Genomic DNA, 8,510 nt, shown 5'->3' with positions numbered 1-8,510 from the left:
AGACTTTAAAGAAAAATCCAATTTTAAGGAAACAAATCAATCGATCCATCCAAATCAAACGATCCATCTCATCAATGCAATTTGCTTTAGGAAACATATAATGGATGTGAAGGAAACAAATAATAGACTATCTAAATCAATCGATCCATCCCATCAATGCAATTTGATTTAGGAAACATATAATAAATTTTAAGGAAACAAATAACAGACTTTAAAAAAATCCAATTTTAAGGAAACAAATCAATCGATCCATCCAAATCAAACGATCCATCTCATCAATGCAATTTGCTTTAGGAAACATATAATGGATGTGAAGGAAACAAATAATAGACTATCCAAATCAATCGATCCATCCCATCAATGCAATTTGATTTAGGAAACATATAATAAATTTTAAGAAAACAAATAACAGACTTTAAAGAAAAATCCAATTAACTAATCTCTACTCTTAAAGGCCCCTCGATTGATTTTTGTCCCTCGCTTCCTTTCCCAGCACTTATACAATGGAAGGAATTATAATCCACCTATTTGTTCTCCTATATATCCGTGCAGGCAACACAACATAAACCGGTGAAAAAAACACTCACCTCGCACGTCCCCCTGCCTGCAATCCCGAAACGCCGCCATCGCTCCAGGCTCCAGCCTCCGTCGTCCTACATCTTGCCCCTCTCCAACCTCAGAGACCTCCGCCACCGCCGCCATCTCGGAACCCCAGTTCAGGGCAGGACTCAGAGAGGGTGTGGCTGTGGACGACGCTGCCGCCGTCGCAGAACCCTAGGGCAGGGCGTGGTCGCGTTGCGGGCAGCGCGAGCGGCCGTGCGTCTCCCCCGTCAGGCTGTCCTCGGCAGGAACTCGGGACCTCCTCCTGACAGAGCTAAGGCCCTCCGAGGTCCAAGTCGCTGTGCGGCGTGCACAGTAATCTCCCCGGCCTACTCTGTCTTCACGTCAATGCTCATGTGCTCTGACCCTCCCCGACCGCTCGGCCACCGCCATATGCCACCCAACCAGCCCAGACTCAACTCAACAGAGAGAAGAAAGGAGCGAGATCGACGGGAGACATGCATCCGCCTCTGCCGCCGCCGCCGCGCCGGGTTCCTGGGCCACCGCGCCTGAGCGGGGTGAGTTTCGAGCGCAAGCTCGAGGACTGCCCTCTCACCGCTGCGGCGCCGCTCGTGCGTCTGCCGCTGCTGCGCATGGGGCGGCGCAGCGACCGCCGCCGCGTAGACCCCAAGGTGCACGACGACGAGCAGGACGGTGCCTTCGACGACGCGGAGGCCGGCCTATCGGAGCGGCGCAGCGACCGCCGCCGCATCGACCCCACGGGTGCCTTCGACGACGCGGACGCGTACTCGTCGTCGGAGCGGCGCAGCGACCTCCGCCTCGTTAACCCCAGGGTGCGCGACGATGAGAAGTGATAAAAACCGAACCTCGATGGCGAGATCCGATCTGTTGTTGCGGCCCGACCTTTCACGACACACCACCACCAGCAGCAGTAACCTCTCGCCCGCGCACACGATGTACACGAAATAGAGGGTTTGAACCTTGCGGCTCAGCACGAGAAAACCAATCTTGATGACGGTACTCACGCACAAAACAATTTCCTCACAGAGAAATCGCAACACAGAGGTTTTCTAAAGCTTTCTCCAAAACTTAGGGATTTTTAGACAGCTTCCCCAAAAACTCGATACGGGTATTACCCTAAAAACACATCGTGTTTATTATCAAAATATAACCTCCCTTTACAAAGAACTAGTTTGGCTTTATATAATAGACGCACCCTAACTATCTTGGAAAGCAAGACTTGCTACGTACTTAAAACCGAAGGTAACACGTAAGCATATCTAAACTGACTTGAAAGATTGAAACAAAATAAAACTAGTACTAGCTTTCGTGCATGAGCTGGTTTGTGCATGCGTTGGGTCAATCTGGGTGGGCCCCAACCAATATCCTTCAAGCTCAAAAACTCCCAAATAAATGGCCTTCTCACGTACATGGCTTCCTTGATTGGCAGGAAAAGAAATAATATTCTTCTTCTTTTGATTCTGACGTTGGACTCCTTGGTGCCTCCTCCTGAACGTAGCTTACCAAAATAACTAAAGTATTCTTTTCCTTCGTTTCCTCTTGATGCATGACTGTCTAACACCGAAGCAATTATCATCTTAACCTGAATAGGCTTCTCTTCTCTCCTGATGCACATCGCTTGCAATGCTTCAGCATGCATACATCTATCTACTAGTGGTTGCTCATATTCAAAACTTAACTGTGGGTATTTTGATATACATCGCTTCATATCAGCTCTAGTCGAAACCGCGTCGATCTCTGAATTTAAATTACGCATGGTTGTATCATCCTCTCCCCCTTGAAACGAAACCGTCCCCGGTTTCGAGTCAATCTCTGTTGCAATATTTTGATCTACAGATTGAACGACGGCGGTTAAAATTTCAGCAACTTCGGTCTTCTTCTTGTCTTCTTCTTTGTGCTCTTTTATCTTCTCAAGATGTTCTTTTCTCCAAGAAAGAAAACGTTCCTCACCCATTGGCACGAGGTTATACTTCTTGCCTCTCTTGACGGTATATGTGTGTGTTTTGCAATCATACACCACATCATGCTCTTTGTACCATGGCTCGCCCAATAACAAATGACATGAAATCATCGGTGCCGGAATCACATCGCAGAAAATCTCGCAAAAATAATTTCCCAACAAAAACGGTACCTTGGTTTGGTGCGTGACAGTGAGCACATCACAACCCCAGCGGAACAAGTATGGTTGCGCTCGTGGTGTCATCGCTAGATCTAGCTTCTCCACCATCTCGATGCTTACAGCATTGATCAAACTCATCTGGTCGATTGTCATGGCACATGATCTCTCCTGTACCACAACACGAGTATGAAAAAGCCCATCCCATCGACCTTCCTCCTCCAGTTGAAATCCATAGCTTAACTTCCGTGATAATTCAGTCATCTCCTACACAGTATCGTGAACAACCTCGCTCTGAATACCACCTGATATAAACCGAACCTCGATGGCGAGATCCGATCTGTTGTTGCGGCCCGACCTTTCACGACACACCACCACCAGCAGCAGTAACCTCTCGCCCGCGCACGCGATGTACACGAAATAGAGGGTTTGAACCTTGCGGCTCAGCACGAGAAAACCAATCTTGATGACGGTACTCACGCACAAAACAATTTCCTCACAGAGAAATCGCAACACAGAGGTTTTCTAAAGCTTCCTCCAAAACTTAGGGATTTTTAGACAGCTTCCCCCAAAACTCGATACGGGTATTACCCTAAAAACACATCGTGTTTATTATCAAAATATAACCTCCCTTTACAAAGAACTAGTTTGGCTTTATATAATAGCCGCACCCTAACTATCTTGGAAAGCAAGACTTGCTACGTACTTAAAACCGAAGGTAACACGTAAGCATATCTAAACCGACTTGAAAGATTGAAACAAAATAAAACTAGTACTAGCTTTCATGCATGAGCTGGTTTGTGCATGCGTTGGGTCAATCTGGGTGGGCCCCAACCAATATCCTTCAAGCTCAAAAACTCCCAAATAAATGGCCTTCTCACGTACATGGCTTCCTTGATTGGCAGGAAAAGAAATAATATTCTTCTTCTTTTGATTCTGACGTTGGACTCCTTGGTGCCTCCTCCTGAACGTAGCTTACCAAAATAACTAAAGTATTCTTTTCCTTCGTTTCCTCTTGATGCATGACTGTCTAACACCGAAGCAATTATCATCTTAACCTGAATAGGCTTCTCTTCTCTCCTGATGCACATCGCTTGCAATGCTTCAGCATGCATGCATCTATCTACTAGTGGTTGCTCATATTCAAAACTTAACTGCGGGTATTTTGATATACATCGCTTCATATCAGCTCTAGTCGAAACCGCGTCGATCTCTGAATTTAAATTACGCATGGTTGTATCATCCTCTCCCCCTTGAAACGAAACCGTCCCCGGTTTCGAGTCAATCTCTTTTGCAATATTTTGATCTACAGATCGAACGACGGCGGTTAAAATTTCAGCAACTTTGGTCTTCTTCTTGTCTTCTTCTTCGTGCTCTTTTATCTTCTCAAGATGTTCTTTTCTCCAAGAAAGAAAACGTTCCTCACCCATTGGCACCAGGTTATACTTCTTACCTCTCTTGACGGTATATGTGTGTGTTTTGCAATCATACACCACATCATGCTCTTTGTACCATGGCTCGCCCAATAACAAATGACATGAAATCATCGGTGCCGGAATCACATCGCAGAAAATCTCGCAAAAATAATTTCCCAACAAAAACGGTACCTTGGTTTGGTGCGTGACAGTGAGCACATCACAACCCCAGCGGAACAAGTATGGTTGCGCTCGTGGTGTCACCGCTAGATCTAGCTTCTCCACCATCTCGATGCTTACAGCATTGATCAAACTCATGTGGTCGATTGTCATGGCACATGATCTCTCCTGTACCACAACACGAGTATGAAAAAGCCCATCCCATCGACCTTCCTCCTCCAGTTGAAATCCATAGCTTAGCTTCCGTGATAATTCAGTCATCTCCTACATAGTGTCGTGAACAACCTCGCTCTGTACCACCTGATATAAACCGAACCTCGATGGCGAGATCCGATCTGTTGTTGCGGCCCGACCTTTCACGACACACCACCACCAGCAGCAGTAACCTCTCGCCCGCGCACGCGATGTACACGAAATAGAGGGTTTGAACCTTGCGGCTCAGCACGAGAAAACCAATCTTGATGACGGTACTCACGCACAAAACAATTTCCTCACAGAGAAATCGCAACACAGAGGTTTTCTAAAGCTTCCTCCAAAACTTAGGGATTTTTAGACAGCTTCCCCCAAAACTCGATACGGGTATTACCCTAAAAACACATCGTGTTTATTATCAAAATATAACCTCCCTTTACAAAGAACTAGTTTGGCTTTATATAATAGCCGCACCCTAACTATCTTGGAAAGCAAGACTTGCTACGTACTTAAAACCGAAGGTAACACGTAAGCATATCTAAACCGACTTGAAAGATTGAAACAAAATAAAACTAGTACTAGCTTTCGTGCATGAGCTGGTTTGTGCATGCGTTGGGTCAATCTGGGTGGGCCCCAACCAATATCCTTCAAGCTCAAAAACTCCCAAATAAATGGCCTTCTCACGTACATGGCTTCCTTGATTGGCAGGAAAAGAAATAATATTCTTCTTCTTTTAATTCTGACGTTGGACTCCTTGGTGCCTCCTCCTGAACGTAGCTTACCAAAATAACTAAAGTATTCTTTTCCTTCGTTTCCTCTTGATGCATGACTGTCTAACACCGAAGCAATTATCATCTTAACCTGAATAGGCTTCTCTTCTCTCCTGATGCACATCGCTTGCAATGCTTCAGCATGCATGCATCTATCTACTAGTGGTTGCTCATATTCAAAACTTAACTGTGGGTATTTTGATATACATCGCTTCATATCAGCTCCAGTCGAAACCGCGTCGATCTCTGAATTTAAATTACGCCATGGTTGTATCAAGAAGACAGATGCCTTCGAGGACGCGGAGGCGGACTCGTCGGAGCGGCGCAGCGACCTCCGCCTCGTCCACCCCAGCGTACCCGAAGAGAACTCAGGGGCCATCGACGTTGAGGAGGCTGGCCCGTGGGTGCTCAGCCTCCTCCGTTTCGACACTCTGAAGACAGGGGGCGGGGAGAACGCCGAGGCGGCGGAGCTGCGCTTGGCGTGGCGCAGCGGAGACTTCTTCTTCGACCGCACGGGCTTCGACGGCGACGCGGAGGCAGGCAAGTCGGTGCCGGGGCGCAGCGGCGGCCACCTCTTCGTCGACACGGACTCCCACGACAACGAGAAGACGAGAGGGGCCGTCGACGATGCGGCGGGAGTGCAGGTCCAGGAGCGGCGCAGCCTCTCCGACGGCACGCGGAGTACGGTCCGCGGCGACGGGAACATCCTAGATGACGCGTGAGTGCGGGACGGCGAGGTCGGTGGCTCGCCTCCGTGCGCTCGTTCTTATTTTCCGCTCGTCCTAGAACCATATTGGATTCGTTGTGCGATCGTTGTTGATCTTTGGTATTGAAGACATTCGTTGTGCGATCGTTGTTGATCTTTGGTATCTGAAACTAGGAGGCGCACATCCTACAATTTAGCAGTGGAAATCGTAATCACTTTTTGGATGCTCAGAATTACCAATAGCACATCAAATCTTCACAAATGTGAACATGCATAGTTCTTGGAATTCTGGAAATTAAGAAGCATTGCCTGAAGTTTCATCGTATCAAATTTCTCTGGACTTTTGTGTTGATAATTATGGTAAGATGCTAGTATATTTTTAGCACAGATTATCTAGTTTAGTTAGTAATTAGTGAACTCTCTGAACTTTCATAGTATTAAACTTCTCTGGACTTTTGTGTTGATAATTATGACAAGATGCTAGTATATTTTTAGGAGAGATTATCTAGTTTAGTTAGTAATTGAACTTCTCTGAACTTCCATGTTGATAATTATGCCCTTAGACAAGTTCCTCTTGAGTGCAAGATCTGGTATTTCTCCTGGTGTGTCTTCATTTCGTACTCTTGTTTCCTCAAGCAAGTGATCGGCCTCTTCTGCAACAATGATTTGCCTTGTTTTCCGAAAAGATGAATTCTGCAAATTAGGATTCTCTTTCAACATTTTGTACCTGTTTCAGTTACTGTCTGTTTGGTAAGTTGTTTGGACACTCATTTAACATCAGATAACATATGAATGAACTCTCTGAAATACCTTGGAAAGCTCTTGGTTGACTGCATGTAGGGCTTGTGCACAGGCCTTGGTCCTTTTTAATTTTCCACAAGCATTGTTTGCATCCCATGTACCACCAGTTATCATCTGTTGATACCACTTCTGCCATTTTTATCCTCAACTTATAGAATTGTCCTCCAAGTAAGATAGGGACAATGCAATTTAGACAAAAAGCAAGTATTAGAAATTAAGACATAGGAATAGGACTGATACGATTTTCACAGCAACAAAAAAATACCATCATGAATCGAGAGCTGATAATGCGATAACTGTTGTTTCTGTTGCCTGGGGGTGGTTCTGTGCGTATTTCAATTTGGCAGGACCCTACAGTAGATTTGAATTATTGCGACAGTTGTCAAAATAGATATTAGATCATTAGGAATTAGCTACACAGATGGTTCATTTTTGTTATTCATACATTTCCAGAACAACTGCTTTTTCAGGAATAGTCGGATTTATATACAATCTGGAGTCAGAGTTGACTTGGAAGCCAAAGTTCCTGGATAGAAAGATTAAAAAATAATTTGAACTTTTTTGGTATACTACACAGGGTAAACATGTGCTGACGCTAGGTGCTTACAATTAAATTCACTCATTGATATGCCAACAAACAAAATTACAACAGGTTCAGTGGTAGACCATAGTTGCAGCCGTTCTCATCAAGAACATATGTTAATTTTCCCCAGAGCGTGACGAAAGCAGGAGTCCTAAAAAGAAATACAATTGTTTGAATCGAGAAATAACATTGTGAAATGGAAAAATGATGAGAGTGTCCATACTGTCCATATGTGATGTGAGTTTTTTTTTTTGCGGGGAAAAAAATGCTGTTAACTAAAACCACCAATCTGCATACAGAATGTAGACGGAATCATCAATAAATTATAAGAATGTGCAATGATTCAGTAAACATAGTGTCTATGAGCATTAAACCTAATAGCAGAGAAATTGTGATATAGGATAGGTGGAATATCCATACTTTGGAAAGTTTGGTGGCTGAGGGGTGATTGATTCTACAATAGTTTTTTGAGCAAATTGTACTCTCCATGGGTGTCCACTGTTTTGTATTTTCCCCTTGCTTTCTGAACCTGGTAGGCACCAAGCTTTTAGATTGTTCTTTCAGTGATTCTGTTTTTGAAGGCATGTATTTTACCCATTGGAATTTTTCATTCAGTTGTTCCACCCTAGGAAAAGAAGACATATGGTATGTTTTGTAAAGTGAAACAAAATTACCGGAATGAGAAATATTCGTAGTAGATCGAGTCTTACTTGACAATCTATCATAACAAAGTTTATGCCAAATAGGTCGCTCTGGTCTGGTCTCCAATGTTCCAATATCCTCGTCATATGAACAATGATATTGCCTCGGCGGGAGTATCTGGGAAGATCTTTGAGCAGCATCTCGTCCATCTATGAAATCTTGAAGTAAGTACGCGCACAATTTTTTTAATTAGTTACACACTAAAATGACAGTGAATCCATAGAACTGGTTACATTAGTAGCACAGTTACCACAAATCTCAATGTCAAACACATCTATTTTTCCCAAGCAAGATGAAAGGTTGCAAGTGGCCTTTTTTTATCGCTAGAATCGATTCATTGTACTACACAGGCAAGAACTCGACAGTACTGATAGAAGGAAACAGATAGATCTATATATGTTGGATACATTTTAGACCAATGTAGTGAGCTTTAGTTGATTAGAATTAATAGAAGGGGAACAGA

This window comes from Triticum dicoccoides, chromosome 3B (genome assembly GCF_002162155.2).
Source record: "Triticum dicoccoides isolate Atlit2015 ecotype Zavitan chromosome 3B, WEW_v2.0, whole genome shotgun sequence".
NCBI lineage: Eukaryota > Viridiplantae > Streptophyta > Magnoliopsida > Poales > Poaceae > Triticum > Triticum dicoccoides.
The sequence above is the reverse complement of the archived record's forward strand: the minus strand, read 5'-3'. Positions refer to the sequence as shown.